General features: G+C 36.5%; 1 protein-coding gene across 4 annotated transcripts in view; it reads right to left on the bottom strand.

Moving 5' to 3' along the window:
* The window catches only part of Mettl15 (methyltransferase 15, mitochondrial 12S rRNA N4-cytidine), a 175,956-nt gene that overhangs the window by 16,909 nt on the left and 139,202 nt on the right, over positions 1–19,845 (bottom strand). The gene's annotated exons all lie outside the window — the stretch shown is intronic.

The following is a 19,845-nucleotide window of genomic DNA, read 5'->3' as shown; positions in this document are numbered from 1 at the left end:
ATTCCAGAGATGCAGGGCTGGTTCAACATACGCAAATCTATCAATGTAATCAACCATATAAATAAACTGAAAGAAAAAAAACCATATGATCATTTCATTAGATGCTGAAAAAGCATTCGACAAAATTCAACACTCCTTTATGATAAAGGTCTTGGAGAGATTAGGTATACAAGGGTCATACCTAAATATAATAAAAGCTATTTACAACAAGCCGACAGCTAACATTAAATTAAATGGAGAAAAACTCAAAGCCATCCCACTAAAATCAGGAACACGACAAGGATGTCCACTCTCTCCATACCTCTTCAATATAGTGCTTGAAGTTCTAGCAATAGCAATAAGACGACATAAGGGGATCAAGGGGATCCATATTGGAAAGGAAGAAGTTAAGCTTTCATTATTTGCAGATGATATGATAGTATACATAAGCGACCCCAAAAACTCTACCAAAGAACTCCTACAGCTGATAAACACCTTTGGGAATGTGGCAGGTTACAAAATCAACTCCAAAAAATCAGTTGCCTTCCTATACACTAAGGATAAGGAAGCAGAGAGGGAAATCAGAGAAGCATCACCTTTCACGATAGCCACAAATAGCATAAAATACCTTGGGGTAACTCTGACCAAGGAAGTGAAAGATCTATTTGGCAAGAACTTTAAGTCTTTGAAGAAAGAAATTGAAGAGGACACCAGAAAATGGAAGGACCTCCCTTGCTCTTGGATTGGGAGGATCAACATAGTAAAAATGGCAATTCTACCAAAAGCAATCTATAGATTCAATGCAATCCCCATCAAAATCCCATCAAAATTCTTCACAGATCTGGAGAAGACAATAATCAACTTTATATGGAAAAACAAAAAACCCAGGATAGCCAAAACAATCTTATACAATAAAGGATCGTCTGGAGGCATTACCATCCCTGACTTCAAACTCTATTACAGAGCTACAGTACTGAAAACGGCTTGGTACTGGCATAAAAACAGAGAAGTCGACCAATGGAATAGAATAGAAGACCCTGACTTTAGCCCACAAACCTATGAACACCTGATTTTCGATAAAGGAGCTAAAAGTATACAATGGAAAAAAGAGAGCATCTTCAACAAATTGTGCTGGCAAAACTGGAAGTCAATCTGTAGAAGAATGAAAATAGATCCATATCTATCACCATGCACAAAACTCAAGTCCAAATGGATTAAAGACCTCAATATCAGTCCAAACACACTGAACCTGATAGAAGAGAAAGTGGGAAGTACTCTACAACACAGGGGCACAGGAGAACACTTCCTACGTATAACCCCAGCAGCACAAACACTAAGGACATCATTGAATAAATGGGACCTCCTGAGACTGAGAAGCTTCTGTAAAGCAAAGGACACTGTCACTAAGACAGAAAGGCAACCCACTGACTGGGAGAAGATCTTCACCAACCCCGCAACTGACAAAGGTCTGATATCCAAAATATACAAAGAACTCAAGAAATTAGACTGTAAAAGGTTAATCAATCCAATTATAAAATGGGGCACTGAGCTGAACAGAGACTTTTCAACAGAAGAAGTTCAAATGGCCAAAAGACACTTAAGATCGTGCTCAACTTCCTTAGCAATCAGGGAAATGCAAATCAAGACAACATTAAGATACCATCTTACACCGATCAGAATGGCTAAAATCAAAAACACCAATGATAGCCTCTGCTGGAGAGGTTGTGGAGAAAGGGGCACTCTCATCCATTGCTGGTGGGAATGCAAACTTGTGCAACCACTTTGGAAAGCAGTGTGGCGGTTTCTCAGGAAAGTCGGGTTCAACCTACCTCTCGACCCAGCAATACCACTATTGGGAATATACCCAAGAGATGCCCAAACATACAACAAAAGTATATGCTCAACTATGTTCATAGCAGCATTGTTTGTAATAGCCAGAACCTGGAAACAACCTAGATGTCCTTCAATGGAAGAATGGATGAAGAAAGTATGAAATATATACATATTAGAGTACTACTCAGCAGTAAAAAACAATGACTTCTTGAATTTTGCATACAAATGGACGGAAATAGAAAACACTATCCTGAGTGAGGTAAACCAGACCCAAAAAGAGGAACATGGGATGTACTCACTCATATTTGGTTTCTAGCCATAAATAAAGGACATTGAGACTATAATTCGTGATTCTAGAGAAGCTAAATAAGAAGGTGAACCCAAAGAAAAACATATAAGCATCCCCCTGAATATTAACCTTCATCAGGCGATGAAAGAAGACAGAAACAGAGATCAACATTGGAGCACTGGACTGAAGTCTCACGATCCAAAGGAGGAGCAGAAGGAGAGTGAGCACGAGCAAGGAACTCAGGACTGCGAGGGGTGCACCCACACACTGAGGCAATGGGGATGTTCTATTGGGAACTCACCAAGGCCAGCTGGCTGGGGTCTGAAAAAGCATGGGACAAAACCGGTCTCACTGAACATAATGGACAATGAGGACTACTGAGAACTGAAGAACAATGGCAATGGGTTCTTGATCCTATTGCACGTAATGGCTTTGTGGGAGCCCAGGTAGTTTGGATGCTCACCTTAGTAGACCTGGATGGAGGTGGGTGGTCCTTGGACCTCCCACAGGGCAGAGAAACCTGCTTGCTCTTTGGGCTGAGGAGGAAGGAAGACTTGATTGGGGGAGGGGGAGGGAATGGGAGGTGGTGGCGGGGAAGAGGCAGAAATCTTTAATAATTAAATAAATTAATAAAAAAAATAAATAAAAAACAAAACAAAACAAAAAAAATTTCTTCATGACTCTAAGATTTGCATTAATGTTTGATGGCAACAATTATTTCTTGATAAATGTATTATTTATTTTTAAAAATCTCACTTTGCCTTAAAACATTGCTAATAGAAGATGATTTCAGAAATAAGTAAGGGCATATGCCATTAATGTAAATCATGTTTTTTCTAACTTCATCCTAATAAGCATGGCATTACTATGGCAACTCAGTTTGTTACTTAAAGTATCAATTGACATTTTAGCAGTAAGTTTATCTCTGTGGAAAGATATGCTTTACATGTCCCAGTGCAGGAAAAGATGATTATTTTTCTTTTTCCTAAAAGTCATGTCATCCCTACGGGAAGAAAGTTTGAAATGAAGTGATCAGCCTATCACAGACCACACCGCTCGGCAAAGTGCGGGTTAGTAAAAGGCCAAACGGGAGTTCTGGGCAGTGCATTCGTTTGCTCTCTGACTTATCCTGGATTTGGATAAAGAGGGGAGGGAATGTGGATAAGTGTGCCTGGACCCTAATTCTCACAGAAAATATTCTTAGATACCATCTCATTGGTAGTCCATATTTCATCCTGCCCCCAGATCAGAGAAGATTAATCACACACTCAAGTTCACAGAGCAAATACAGACAAGCAGTATATTTGAGGATGTGTGTGTGTGCATGCATGTGTACGTGCACGTCTGAATGAATGTGTATGGAGGCTAAAGATCAACCTCCATGTTGTTACTTAGGTGCCATTCATCCTGAGCTTTTGGTTTTGTTTTTGCTTTGAAACAAAATCTCTTATGAGTCTGCAGCTCACCAATTAGGCTAGAATAACTAGCCAGAAAGACCACCAGAATCTGCCTGCTTCTACCCGTAATTTGAGCACAGGAACTAAAACTGAATGCCACCATTCTAGTTTTTTCTTTTTACATGGGACCCAGGGATCGAACTCTGGCCCTCTGGCTTGTGTGGCATTGTCTGAGTGAGCTGTCTCCACAGCCTGGTTTAAGGAGGCTTTTGTTCATGTGCTCTGTGCCTTTACCTTTCCTTAAGCTCCTCGATCCCTTTGATGTTCTATGTATCCTTACAACTGATTCCCAGTTGACATCTAGGCATTTACAATTTCCCCTAAATTTTCATTTTACTTTGCTATAAATGTGCATAAACTTTCATCAATTCATTTGTCCAAGAAGCATACATTAAGCCCCAGTATTACATCTAGTTTATGAGTCATAATAAAGGTTACATAAAATTCTAGTCAGGAAATAAGCATATACATTTAATCAACATGAATCACAAATACAAACAAAGCTTCACTGCCTTCATGTTTTCTATTCAAATAGTATCATGAATCACTAACTTTCGACTATGGAGAGATCCACTATCTTACTTGTGAACATAAAGTTCTTTAGCTGTATTTTGGATTTGGCAAAAGGTTTTAGACCATAAATGAATACTTATATTGGTTTAACCACAATATAATTAGTATGATTATATCTGCTTAACAAAAATAATGCCAACTATAATCATATCTATTTCTTTTTTATTATTATTTAATTGAAATTTTACATACTAATCCCAGTTCCCACTTCCTTCCCTCCCCCGATTTCATCCACCTTTCCCCTACCCCACCTCCCATCCACTCCTCAGAGAGGGAAAGGCTTCCCCTATGAAGTCAACAAAATCAAGTACATCACTTTGAGGCAGGACTACTTTATCTAAGATGAGCAAAATATCAGTCCAAAGAGAATGGGCTCCAAAAAGCCAGGTCAATCACTAGGAATAAATCCTGGCTGCACTGCCAGTGGCCCCACAGATTGTCCCAGTAATACAACTGCCACCCATATTCAGAGGGCCTAGTTTGGCCCTATGCTGGTTCTTCCGCTGTCATCAGTGGTCAGTGAGCTCCCAACAGCTCAGGTAGACTGTTTCAGTGGTGTTCCCATCGTGGTCTTGACCCCTTTGCTCATATTATAGCTCCTCCTTCTCTTTGACTAAACTTTGGGAGCTCAGCCTGGTGCTTTGCTGTGAATCTCTGCATCTGCTTCCATCAGTTCCATGCTGACAATTAAGGTAGTCATCAAACTGATTGCAGGGGAAGGCCAGTTCAGGCACCATCTCCACTACTGCTTAGGGTCTTAGCTGGGGCCATCTTTGCAGATTCCTGGGAATATCCCTAGTGTCAGATATTTCTTGCTAGTCCCAAGATAAGAAAGATAAGTTCTAGAGCTGTTTAGTTTCTGTAGAAAGCAAGGACTAGGGTTTGAACTAAGTCGTTCCTTCCACAAGATCAGCATTCAATTAGTGATCACTTGCTGTGATCAAAGAAGAGAAAGGACTCCAGAATTGGGAATGCTCATGTACAAAATGATGACAACCAGCCACTTGAAAAGACTTAGAACTAAATTTCTCATCTAGAAGCAGATCAACAACCTACCTGCTTTGTAAGACTAAGTAAAATCACAAAATTCTGAACATTCTAGAATCAGTCACTTCTTTCCAAATCAATGTTTTCTCATCAAGTGTGTGTTTGTATATATTTGTCATTTTAAAGACTCTATAACTGATAAAATATTTTATCTTAAAATTATTTTCCTTTAGCATCTTATTAAAGAATAAGATAGGGATATAAATAATTTTACTCTAAAAATGAACAAACCAAATAACTGAGAAGCAATATTTTTTAGCTTATCAGCATAAGCTATTTCAATGTTGCTAGAGCATTTACATTCTTATGATCTATAAATTGGCAATATTTTAAAAAAATTATTTGATGTATCTGAGAGTAAAGAAACCCTGATTTAATATGCGTTTGTTAATTTCATGCCTTAACATTGGAAAATGTCTCCCCAAGTTCAAATACTATGATATGACAATGTTATTTTCTAAAGGCACTTACAGGCTATTGCACATGTTCAATAAAATAAAGTGTGCTATACATATTACATAAAGCTTTTCTATGCAAGCACATTTAAAAATACTAAAAAGGAAAAGTTAATTTTTTAAAAAATCATATTTAACACAGATGTCATTAGCTATTTCCATTTCAACATATAATTAAGACAAAACTACTTTATATTTGTATGTATTAAAAATGTAAAAATTATTTTACATTTATGGCACTGATTTTTTAATAGATTTTTATTTTTGAAATTAAAATATAATTATATCATTGCCCATTTCCCTTTCATTCTTAAACCCCTTCCTTGTACCACCTCTAGTTCTCTCAAATCTATGGTCTCTCTTTTAAAATTTTTATTACATATATGTGTGTGTATGTGTGAAGATATGAATATATTCTTGTCTTAGAGTACTCACATATCAAGTGCCATAACCAAATGTAACTACTGACACTCTATTGAACAATACCTGTGTAGAGGACAACTGAGAGAAGCAGATGCTCCACCTCTGTGCCATGAACCTTTGTTCATGCAGTACTACAGAGGGACGTGGGCAATCACCATAGCTATCTTAAGTACTCCCAGAGGATAACCAGAACCAGTCAGAGGAAATGGACATGAGAACAAGCAGGAAGGTTACAGTTCTGGGCACAAGTGTGTTTAAGACCTGTGGGACAGTGACAATTATATGTCTGAAAGATTTGCAAGAACATCAGAATGCCTGGAATACAAAGACTGCAGCCAGATAATGACTTAGCAGAGGTGATCGAGAGGTTATTTCTTTTTTATTTTTACTTTTTAAAAGAAAACAAACTATGTTTTTTTTTATGTATTATACATAGCAATCCAGGATCCTACTCCCTCCCCTCCTCCTATTCCCTCCACTTACCTCGAAGCACACCCCCCCCCATCCACTACACAGAAAGGATTAGGCACATTGCTTCAGGGAAGGACCAATGCCCTCCCTACTATATCTAGACTGAGCAAGGTATACATCCAAAAAGAAAAGGATCCCCAAAAGCCAGTACAAGCAGTAGGGATGAATCCTGGTGTCACTGACAATGGCCCCTCAGTCTGCCCCAGCCATGGAACTGTCAACCACATTCAGAGGGACTATTTGGTCCTATGCTTGTTCCTTCCCTGTCCAGCTGGATTTGGTGAGCTCCCCTTAGCTCAGACAGATTGTTTCAGTGGGTGAATGCATCATGGCCTTGACCTCTTTGCTCATATTCTCACTCCTCCCACTGTTCAACTGTACTTTGGGAGCTCAGTCCAATGTTCCAATTTGGGTATCTCCCTGTTTCCATCAGTTGCTGGATGAAGGTTCTATGGTGATATTTAAGATACTAAATCAGTCTCACTACAGAGCAAGGCCAGTTCAGGCATCCTCTCTTCTACTGCTTAGGGTCTTAGCTAGGGTCATCTTGTGGATTCTTGGGAAATTCTCTAGAGACAGTTTTCTTGCTAGCTCCATAATGGCTCCCTCCCCTTCTCCCTCCACCCCCATGCTCCCAATTTTGTCAGGCAATCGTGTCTATTTCGATGTTCCAGGTCAATATATATATATATATATATATATATATATATATATATATATATGTTTTTCTTAGGGTTTACCTTGTTACATAGCTTCTCTAGGATCATGAACTACAGGCTCAATTTTTTTTTTATGGGTAGTATCCACTTACGTGTGAGAACATACCATATTCATCTTTTTGGGTTTAGGTTACCTCACTCAGGATGGTGTTTTCTAGTTCCATCCATTTGCATGCACATTTCAAGATGCCATTGATTTTTACCTGAGTAGTACACTAATGTGTAAATGTGCTACATTTTCTTTATCCATTCTTCATTTAGGGGCATCTAAGTTGTTTCCAAGTTCTGACTATTATAAATAACGCTGTTATGAACATAGTTGAAGAAATGTCTTTGCAGTATGAATTAGTATTTTGGGGTATATGCCCAAGACTGGTATTGCTGGATCCTGAGGTAGGATGATTGCCAATTTTCTGAGAAACCACCGTACTGATATCCAAAGTGGTTGCACAAGTTTGCATTCTCACTAGCAATGGGTGAGTGTTTGCCTTACTCTACATCCTCTCCAGCATAAGCTATCTTTGGCGTTTTTGATCTTAACCATTCTGACTGGTGTAAGATGGAATCTCAGAGTTGTTTTGATTTGCATTTCCCTAATGGCTAAAAATGTTGAAAATTTCATTAAGCGTCTTTTGGACATTTGAGATTCTTCTTTTGAGAATTCTCTATTTAATTCTGTACCCCATCTTTAATTGGATTATTTAGAATTATGATGTCTAATTTCTTGAGTTTATATATTTTGGAGAGCAATCTTTTGTCTGATGTGGGGTTGGTGAATATCTTTTCCCATTCAGTATGTTGCCTTTTTGTCTTATTGAAAGTGTTCTTTACTGCTGAGTAGTACTCTAATATGTATATATTCCATACTTTCTTCATCCATTCTTCCATTGAAGGGCATCTAGGTTGTTTCCAGGTTCTGGCTATTACAAACAATGCTGCTATGAACATAGTTGAGCATATACTTTTGTTGTATGATAGGGCATCTCTTGGGTATATTCCCAAGAGTGGTATTGCTGGGTCCAGGGGTAGGTTGATCCCAAATTTCCTGAGACACCGCCACACTGCTTTCCAAAGTAGTTGCACAAGTTTGCATTCCCACCAGCAATAGATGAATGTGCCCCTTTCTCCACAACCTCTCCAGCAAAGGCTCATTGGTGTTTTTTATTTTAGCCATTCTGACAGGTGTAAGATGTTATCTTAAAGTTGTCTTGATTTGCATTTCCCTGATCGCTAAGGAAGTTGAGCATGACCTTAAGAGTCTTTTGGCCATTTGAACTTCTTCTGTTGAGAATTCTCTGTTCAGCTCAGTGTCCCATTTTATAATTGGGTTGATTAGCCTTTTACAGTCTAGTTTCTTGAGTTCTTTATATATTTTGGAGATCAGACCTTTGTCAGTTGCGGGACTTGATTGGGGGAGGGGGAGGGAAATGGGAGGCGGTGGCGGGGAGGAGGCAGAAATCTTTAATAAATAAATAAATAAATAAATAAATAAATTAATTAATTAAAAAACCCTTCCTTAAAAAAAGTGTTCTTTGCTTTACAGAAACTTCTCAGTCACAAGGTCCCATTTATTTATTGTTGCCCTCAGTATCTGTGCTACTGGGCTTATATTTAGGAAGTGGTCTCCTGTGCCCATTTACTGAAGCCTACTTCCCACGTTCTCTTTCTACTTGCAAGATGAAGTCTCAATTCTGAACAAATATGTCCCAATACACCCACATACGTAAAAGAAATATTACTAAAGTTTAAATCACACATCAAACTCCATACACTAATAGTAGGAGACTTCAACACTCCATTCTTGCCAATGGATAGGTCACCCAGTGGCGTAGGAGGTCCTTCTGGCTTTGTGTTGCTTTCATTGGTTAATAAATAAATTGCCTTGGCCTAGTTGATAGGGCAAACTTAGGCAGACAAGGGAGACAGAACTGAATTCTGGGAGGAAGAAAGCAGAGTGAGAAAACTGCCATGGAGCCTCCAGAATCAGACATGCTTAATCTTTCCTGGTAAACCACGACCTTGTGGTGATATACAGATTAATAGAAATGGGTTAAATCAAGATGTGAGAGTTAGCCAATAAGAGGCTAGAGATAATGGGGCAGGCAGAGATTTAATTAATACAATTTCTGTGTGGTTATTTTGGGTGTAAGCTAGCCAGGTGGCAGAGACAAACAAAGGGCCACCCTCCTCGTCCAATAACCCAGACAGAAATTTAACAGAGAAATAAGAAAACCAGTAGATGTCATGCCTCAAATTGACTTAAAAGACATCTACAGAACATTCTACCCAAACACAAAAGAATATACCTTCTTCTCAGCACCTCATGGAACCTTCTCTAAAATTGACCACATACTTGGTAACAAAGTAAACCTCAACAGATACAACAAAACTGGAATGACCCCTGTATCTTAATGGATCACCATGGTTTAAAGTTAGAATTTAACAACAATACTACTCTCAAAATATCAACAAACTCATGGAAATTGAACAGTGCTCAATTGAACCAACACTGGGTCAAGTAAAAAAGGAAGGAAGGGAAGAAGGAAGAAAGGGAGGAAAGAAGGAAGGGAGGAAGAGAGGGAGGAAGGAAGGAAGAAACAAATTAAAGACTTCATAGAATTTAACGAAAATGAAGGCACAACATACCTAAACTTATGGGACACTATGAAAGCAGTGTTAAGAGGAAATTTCACAGCACTAAGTGCCCGCATAAAGAAAGTGGAGAAAGCTGACACTAGTGACTTAACAGCATACCTGAAGCTCTAGAACAAAAAGAAGCAGACTCACCCAGGAGTATATGACAGGAAATAATAAAATTTAGGGCTGAAATCAATACAACAGAAACAAAGAAAACAAAACAAAGAATCAATGAAACAAAGACCTGGTTCTTTGAGAAAATCAACAAGATAGACAAACCTTTATCCAAACTAATCAAAAGGCAGAGAGAGAACATCCAAATTAACAAAATCAGAAATGAAAAGGGGGCCATAACAACAAACACTGAGGATACCAGAGAATCATTAGGTCATACTAAAAAACCCTGTACTTCAGAAAACTGAAAAACATAAAAGAAATGACCAATTTTCTGGATCTATAACATATACCAAAATTAAATCAAGACCAGGCGAACAATTTAAATAGACCTATAAACTGCAAGAAATTAAAAGCTGTCATCAAAATCCTCTAAACCAAAAAAATCCAAACCAAAACAAACAAAAAAAAAAAACTAACCAGCCAAACAAACAAACAAAAACAGGCTCGGGCTGGATGGTTTTAGTGCAGAATTCTACTAGAACTTCCAAGAAGAGCTGATACCTATACTCTTGAAAGTTTTCCACATAATAGAAACAGAAGGACCATTGCCAAACTCATTTTATGAGGCTAAAGTTACCCTGATACAGAAACCACATACAGATTCCTCCAAGAAAGAGAATTTCAGACCAATCTCACTCATAAACATAGATTCAAAAATTCTCAATACAATACTGAGAAACCGAATCCAAAAACACATCAAAAAAATCACCCACCATGATCAAGTCGGCTTCATCCCAGAGAAGCAGGCATGGTTCAACATGCGAAAATTTATCAATGTAATCCAACATATAAATAAAATGAAAGAAAAAAAATATGATCATCTTATCAGATGTTCAAAATGCATTCAACAAAATCTAACATTCCTTCATGATAAAGGTCTTGGAGAGATCAGGGATACACGGAACATATCTAAACATAATAATAAAATATACAGCAAGCCGACAGTCAACATTGAATTTAATGGAGAGATACTCAAAGCGATTCCACTAAAATCAAGAACAAGAGAAGGCTATCCACTCTCACCATATCTCTTCAACATAGTTCATGAAGTTCTGGCTATAGCAATAAGACGACAAAAGGAGATCAAAGGGATAATGGAAAAGAAGAAGTCAAACTTTTGTTATTTGCAGATGATATGATAGTATACATGTGTAATGCCAAAAACTCTACCAGGGAACACCTATAACTGATAAATACCTTCATTAATGTGGCAGGAGACAAGATCAACTCAAAAAAACCAGTAGCCCTCCTATATACAAATGATAAAGAAGCTGAGAACAAAGTCAGAGAAACATCACCTTTCATAACAGTCACAAATAACATAAAATATCTTTTTTTTTTTTTTTTGGTTTTTCGAGACAGGGTTTCTCTGTGGTTTTAACATAAAATATCTTGGGGTAACACTAACTAAAGAAGTGAAAGACCTATTTGACAAGAACTTTAATTCTTTGAAGAAAGAAACTGAAGAAGATATTAGAAAATGGAAAGATCTCCCACGTTCTTGGACAGGTAGAATCAACATAGTAAAAATGGCAATCCTACCAAAAGCAATCTATATATTCAATGCAATCCCCATCAAAATCCCAACACAACTCTTACAGACCTTGAAAGAACAAAAATAAATTTCATACAGAAAAACAAAAAAACCCAGGATAGCCAAAACAATCCTGTACAATAAAGGAACTTCTGGAGGCATCACCATTCCTGATATTGAGCTCAATTACAGAGCTACAGTAATGAAAACAGCTTGGTATTGGCATAAAAACAGAGAGATTGATTAATGGAATCAAATCAAAGTCCCAGATATTAATCCACATATATATGAATACCTGATTTTTTACAAATAAACTAAAATCATACAATGAAAAAAAAACAAAGCATCTTCAAAAAATGGTGTTATCATAATTGGATATCAACATATAGAAGAATGAAAATAGATCTGTATCTATCCCCATGCACAAAACCAAACTCCAAATGGATTAAAGTCCTCAATATAAATCCGAGCACACTGAACTGGATGGAACAGTTTACTTCTAAACTGACATTTAGTAAATGACTCATAGCCTTTTTTATTTCCTAATCTTTTTAGCTTTACTGCTTCATTTATAATAACACTAGAAAAAAGTTATACTTAAAATGTTAATTATTATTTATAATGTATTCTGGAGGGAATACTGTATACATATATATATAGTGCATAATACTATATGTGTGTTAAATTTATAAAAACACATAAGTATTTTTTCTAAATAGTGTATGAATATGTGTAGAAACATCAACAGTCAAGTTCCAGAGACAGTATGGGGAATTATAAAATGATTATAACTTATGTTTACTATGGTTTATAAAATACTGTTTGGCCTCAAGAGGTCGGGGCAACTTGAGTTTGGTGACCTGTTTTGGCCATGACTTCCTCATATGAGTGACTCCGCACAGCCCTACCTAAACCCGCCTCTGCCCAGCCACCACTAATGTGGCAGAATATTATTGGCCTTTATTCCTTATTCCACCTCACCCCATTCCAAGACTCCCACCTCCTATCACAATGCTAAATAAGTTCCTGCGTAATACAATTAAACGAGATCCTACTTCAACAAGACTCTGTGTTTTTCTCAGGTGGCCAAGCAGGGAGGTTTAAGTCATCCACACTCACCATCCTTGCTCAGTCCCAGGTTGAGACCAGCAGGATTGGCTCTGCTATAGCCCTACCTGCTGGAGATCCAAGCAAAATACATAAAAGTGGTGACAGTAGATTTCTAACTGAGAGCCTGACTTTTGTCTTTGGGAACCTCTGTGATATTCCTAATGCTAGAAAAAGTCATAGGATTTAGGTTTACACATTACTGCATATTGATCTGATGGACTGTGGACTTTTACTGAGGATATTATGACTCCTTGTGAGGTTCTAAAGAAGTTATTTATATTTCCATAAAAACATGAGTTTTAAGATGTGTGAGGAACTGAATAGGCTATATCCTGGTGTTCTGGAATATCTTGAATATATAGGCAAGTTTTAAGACATTAATGGGAATTTATTTAAAGCAGAAAGGCTTTTAAATATGGCCTTTGTACATTTAGCTTGACAAAAATACTTGTTTCTTAACAAACCTATTGCTTAGGAATCACACTGCTTTGAAGAGTATCTGCCCTCCACTGTTTGCATCTACCCAGAACCTGTGATTGTGCTCTGCCCTAAAACAGGATTTTTATGAATGTCAGAAAGGTAAGTCAAGCACATACTGGATTCAGATGGGTCCTGAATCACAGAAGAGTGGTTTCTTATAAAAAAAGAGAGAGAGAGAGAGAGAGAGAGAGAGAGAGAGAGAGAGAGAGAGAGAGAGAGAGAAAGAACGAAAGAACAAACAGAAGAAAGAAAGAAAGAAAAAATGACAGAAAGAACGAATGAACAAACAGAAGAAAGAAAGAAAGAAAGAAAGAAAGAAAGAAAGAAAGAAAGAAAGAAAGAAAGAAAGAAAGAAAGAAAGGAGAAAACCAAAAGGAAATTCAGAGAAAAAACAGAGGCAGGGGGTCAATGTCAAGTGGCTAGAGTTAGAGGCAGAGCCATCCACAAGATACAGAACACCTGACATGCTTTGCTGGCAGCTAGTAAGTTCTAAGAAACGCTGAGGAAGAATCTCAGCCAGCGTCCTGCTGATATCTCCACTTCAGCTCATGTCTTAGAACTGGAAGAACACATTTCTATTGCTTGAGGCTCCCCAGTCAGAAACACTTCCGTACTGGCATCTCTAGGAACTGATCATCACTAGCAGGTGTCATGCCGTTGCTGTTTCCTGTTGCCTTCAATAAGCAGATATACCATATTGTCATTTGTCAGCCTGACAAGCAGGACCTTTTTAGTGTTCAAGAAATTGCTTCAAGGTAGCATTCTACTTTGTATTGTTAATATAAAGTTTTGCTTTAATCAAAAGAGCTCTGTGTTCATAGCATTTACTACTGACATTAGGTAATTGAACTAAATATTACATAAAATTACTCAATATTTACTATGAAAGAAAAGACACACAGAGTAGGCTCTTTCTTTACAAGCTTGTTTCCTTAGCTGTGTAGAAGGTTTTTATGTTCACATACTCCAATTTATCAATTCTTGACATAATTTCTGAGCATAGCTGAATCTTTTTCAGGAAGTCAATTCTCATCCCTATATCTTCACCTGCTTTCTCTTTATATTACTCCAATCAGTTTAAAGTCTCAAGACCTACATTATGGTCTTTGATCCTTATCTACTGAATTTTAAGCAAGATGAGAGGTGGGTCTAGTCTCATTCTTCTACATGTGGATATCATTTTCACAGCACTATTTCTGAAAAGCACTATTTCTTCGATAAAGAATATTTTCTAGATCTGTCATAAATCAGTTGGGCCACTGGTATTTTGTATATCTTGGGAATTCTATCTTATTCTGTTAAGTTTCATGTTTACTTTTGAGACATCACCATGCTATTTTTATTACTATGATTCTATAATAAGAAATCAGAAATTGTGATAGCTCCAGCATTATGGTTTTTGTTCAGGATTGCTTTGATAATCTGGGATTTTTTTTTTTGTGCTTCTATGTAAAATTTAGGATTGGTTTCTCAAGTTTGGTGAGAAACATTACTGAAAATTTGGTTGGCATTGTACTGAATTTGTAGATCACTGTTATGTGACTGTTCCTGAGAATACATGAAAACACATATACTCACTTGAGGTAGGGTAACAACAAAAGACAAACAAGTGTAGCCTGATGAAATGAGTTTATTAGAGTTACTTACAGGAGTCATCAAAGGCAGCATTATTATCATAAAACTTAATACTGGTGACAACTCATGAAAACTTCAAACCTGTAGCTATCTGACTAACGGTAGGAAGCTCCATGTAGAATCTTTTCTGTTCAATAGTTATTAACAGCTTTTGTAATTGGGAGAGGGTTCTGCAAATCTTGTTTGTAATTCTCTGAGCCTCCTAAGCCTGTTAAGTTTCAAAAGTTTCTGGAATCTTGTGAGTAATGTCGCACCCTGAGTCTTATGACTTTCTATTCTTCTAGGAGAGAATATTTCAACTTGTAAGAATTAGCAACATAACATGACTTTTAGAAACACAGTAATTTTCACTATATTAATTTTGCCAGTCCATGAGTGTGAGGTGCCAGGGATCAACTTCAGGTGTCATTCCTCAGGTGCTATCTACCTATATTTTTAAAATAATTTATTTTGTGTTTATATGTCTCTTTTTGAGATTCTGTGAGTCTGTCTACTACGGGGGTAATGGGAACTAAACCAGAGTCCTCTGAAAGAGGAGGAAGAACCCTCACCCACAGAGTTATCTTTTCAGCACCACTCCTGCCACTTTGTTTCAAAAAGGTTTGAGTCTTGCCTAGTTGACTAGGCTGGCTGATGATGGTTCCCCCTGACTCTACCTTCCCAGTACTGGACTAACACACATGTGCCACCAAGGTCATCATTTTTTTTTTCCAGACAGGGTTTCTCTGTAGATTTGCAACCTGTCTTGGATCTAGCTCTTGTAGACCCAGTTGGCCTTGAACTTACAGAGATTGATCTGCCTCTGCCTCTCGAGTGCTGGGGATAAAAGTTGTGTGCCACCACCGCCTGGCTCATGATCAGCATTATTTTATTATTTTATTTTTATTGCACTCTACATTTTCTCTGCTCCCTCCCTGCCCCTCCCCTCCCCTTTAACCCTCTCCCAAAGTCCCCATGCTCCCAATTTACTCATGAGACCTTATCTTTTTCTATTTCCCATATAGATTAGATCTATGTATGTCTTTGTTAGGGTCCTCATTGTTGTCTAAGTTCTCTGGGATTGTGATTTGTGGGCTGGTTTTCTTTGCTCTATGTTTAAAAAAAACCTATGAGTGAGTACATGTGATCATTGTCTTTCTGGTTCTGGTTTACCTTATTCAAAATGTTTTCTAGCTCCATCCATTTTTCTTGCAAAATTCAAGAGTCATTATTTTTTCTGCTGTGTAGTACTCCATTGTGTAAATGTACCACATATTCCTCATCCATTCTTCGGTTGAGGAGCATTTAGGTTGTTTCCAGGTTCTGGCTATGATAATCATGTTCATCATTTTGAAGTGAGTTCTTGGATAAAAGATGCTCTCATGCTGTGCAGCAAGTACTTATCAGCTGACCCATCTCTTCCACTGTATTTGTTTCATTTTTTGCAATTATTACCAAAATGTTTGTTTTCTTCAGTTCCTCCTCAGGTGATTTGTTATCAATATACTCGTAAACTGTTGATTTATATATTAACATTGTATACTATCATTTGTTAATCAGCTCAAAGTTTTCTACAAGAAATTTCTACAAGATTCTACTAGAATTTTCATTTTTTTAATGTATAGAATCATGTCACCTTCAAGAAGAATTTACTTCTTCCTGTCCTATTTATATGACTTTAATTTATTTAATGATATAATAAATATGTATTATTACTCTAGTAAAGATTTAATGACAATATTGGATAAATGAAGAAAAAAGATACTTTTGTGTTATTCCTCATTGTAGTGAAAATTTTTGCAGGTTTTCTCCATTGAGTAAATGCTGACTATAGATGTGGTATATATACTCTTATTATATTAAGAAATGTTTCTTCCATTATTATTTTCTTCAGGGCTTTTATAAATAGGGTATGTTAGTTTCCATCAAAGACCTTTAGTGTAACTATTGAGATATTTATGCAATTTCAATCATTGAATGTAGTCATAAGGTGCTTTGCATTTATTGATTTGTGTTTTTTGAGCAATCCTTGCATCCTTGAAATAAAGTCCATTTGGTCTTGTTAAGAACTGACTATCTGAAAAAGTCTCAACCATGTTCAGAAATAGTGTCAAGAATTAATAAATTGTATTACATGAAATTAAAAGGCTTCTGCACAACCAAAAAAAAAGAGTCCTGTGAAGAAACAAACTACTCTGTATGTCTATATTTCATAATCAATATTTCATCATTCTATGGAATATTTAGTTCAGTTATCAAATGTCAGTAGTAAATGCTATGAACACAAGACTCTTTTGGTTGAAGCAAGACTTTATGTTAACACTGCAAAGTTGAATGTGTTGTTGAATTTGGTTTGCAATTCTTCACTGAAAACCTAGCCAACTGACCAGAGCTGGTGATGTCCTGGCTCTAAGAGCTTACAACCACTGCTTTACTCAACGAGGATAATCCCCAACTGCAGTCTAAGTCCTTATCCCCACAGGAAAGTGTTGTTCTCAGCCCTCATCAAGGAAAATTCTGTCTGCAATAGGCAAAGACCATTTTAAAAAACCACAATTAATCAAAATGTAGATTTGTAGAGTCCAGCACTAACAGATACATCTACAATACAACTCACACATTTAAGACTCAGTAATCCTTGTGGAAGAGGGGGGTTGAATAATTTTAAGAGGCAGAGAAAAAAGGTGTTTGCCATGAGATTGTGTCTCCTAGTAATAACAGAAGTGCTACACCCATATAGTCTTACCAACATGATTTGTCTGAACAAGGAAACCAACAATGTCGATGCTAATGTGAAAGAGGAAAGCCAGGAGGCCACAGCACTATACAAAATACTACAGATGACCAAGGATTAGTGGGTGTGAAGAAAATATTCTTTTTCATGGAAGAGGACACGAACTGATTATCCAATATCAAATGTTCATCCTGAAAACAGGCATGCAAGCAACATTATGCATATTAAGCAGGGTTAGGTTATGTACTTAGAAACACACACATATACACCATCAACAATGAATGAAAAAAGGAGCCATGAGTTTGAAAAGATCAAGAAAGGATATATGGGATGGGTTACAGGGAGGAAAGCATATAATTATATTATAATTTAAAATTTTAAAAATTAAAAATGTGGCATGTATGACCAGAGAGAATGATTCATAATTTATTTTTGTTCTTGTTATATATATTCAGCTTGGATAAAATGAACTTGGTATCATTTCTTCACTTTCTATTTTATGGGTACTTCTATGGAGAGTTGCTTAGTTCTTCAAAGGTTTCATAAAATTCAGTAGAGAGTACATCTATACTTGAACTGTTTTAGCCGGAAAACTCTAATCTCATTGCTCGCTATAGATCTATTAAAGTTTCTATTCTCTTGGCTCAATTCTGGTATGTCAAAGTTTTCTCTTTCTGAAATATCATGGTTTTTGCTTTTTCAAAATGTCATATTGCTCTCAATACAGTTGTATTTCTATTAACTGATATTAAAAACATAAAAACAGACTCAGAGAACTTTTAATTCCATTAACAACTTTATCCTTACTATATGTGAATATTCTCACTTTTAACTCATTGTTAATATAGCATTAATGTGATCTTAACATTATAATATTTCAAGGAATAGTTACATTGGTCCTGCTATATATGTTCATATCATTTCTATCACATACACACAAACTATTTCACCAAGTTCACAGATCAAGATCCAGAAACAAAACAACTAACTTAATTTCTTAAAGCTATACTCCCAATTATGTCTTACATTCATTGTCTCCTAAATTTTAATGAGTACTAACTGTCCTTAATTAGACTGTGGTCTTGAGCAAACCATTGGTCCTCTTTAGAATTGATTTCACAAGTTCTGAGATAAATGTTTCAACAGAACAATCTCTAGGGTGCTCGTTAGCTACAAACCCTCAATCAGTACCAAACAAAATTGTGTTTTCTTATGAATAAATAATATGATTTCTCCCAGAAAAAAATGGAATGCAGTGCTTCTTAAAGACAGCAAGGAGAAGTAGAGATGCCTGGTGAGTAAAGAATGAGAAGGGTAACATATAAAGGAGAAGGTCAATCTATTACTTGCTAAAATGCTTCTATAAACTCTTTTGGGGAAAAATCATAAAATACTGTATGTTTAAAAACCAGTATGAATTCTGCTCCAACTTCAATACAAGGTATTAAACTGGGAAGGGCCTGACAAAGACACCTTAAAATATTAAAGACTTAATAAATTCTTTATACTTTATTATGTTAAATAGAATATAATATTATTTAATTATGCTATAAACAATTATTATAAGACAGTTTAATGATCTGAGTGAATTTATCATTTTTATTCCTTAAACTCCATCCAGTATTATGATAGCCTTAGCCAATACTGAGTAATTTTAAAATGCTCTACTATGTCTTGTATTTACTTATTACTTGTACAATTTAATAAGAAACAATAAAAACAATCTTAATATTTTTGGTATATAAAAGTGATACAGCATTTTTGCTGGTTCAACAAGATGAATAATTTACCACTGTAATTCTGTTAAATAACTGCAGGAGTTGCATTTTTACTTAGAGAAACTTTCTTCAAAACATAGCTGTGAAACAGCTTTGGCTTCAAATGGAAAGGGTACAAAAAAGCACCTCCTAGCTAGAATCCGGTTCAAGAGGTTTATGGTCGTGAAGAGCAGAAAAGATGAAATGTTTCAATAAGTCCCTTAGGCTGATTTAGTTAACATCCACAAAGCAGAATAACCTATACATCACATACCCTTTGTTAGCTGATTGTTTAGAATAGATGTATGAGTCACTGGGTTTTATTTTAGCAGTTGGGCAATGCAATTCTCCTTTTGCCTGAAATATTAGAATGCAGAAATATGAGCGGTAATGACAAATCTCATACAGGATGCTAATCAACCACTGTGATGGATCAAGACATTCTTTAAACCTTGTCATTCCATCTTTCACCTTGGTCAGCACAGATGATAAATTGCCACTTATAAAATTTCTATTATATTAATCAGCCACCTATGGCAAATAATTTTTAAAAAGT

The sequence above is a fragment of the Chionomys nivalis genome, chromosome 9 (assembly GCF_950005125.1).
Source record: "Chionomys nivalis chromosome 9, mChiNiv1.1, whole genome shotgun sequence".
Classification (NCBI taxonomy): domain Eukaryota; kingdom Metazoa; phylum Chordata; class Mammalia; order Rodentia; family Cricetidae; genus Chionomys; species Chionomys nivalis.
The sequence above is the reverse complement of the archived record's forward strand: the minus strand, read 5'-3'. Positions and strand labels throughout refer to the sequence as shown.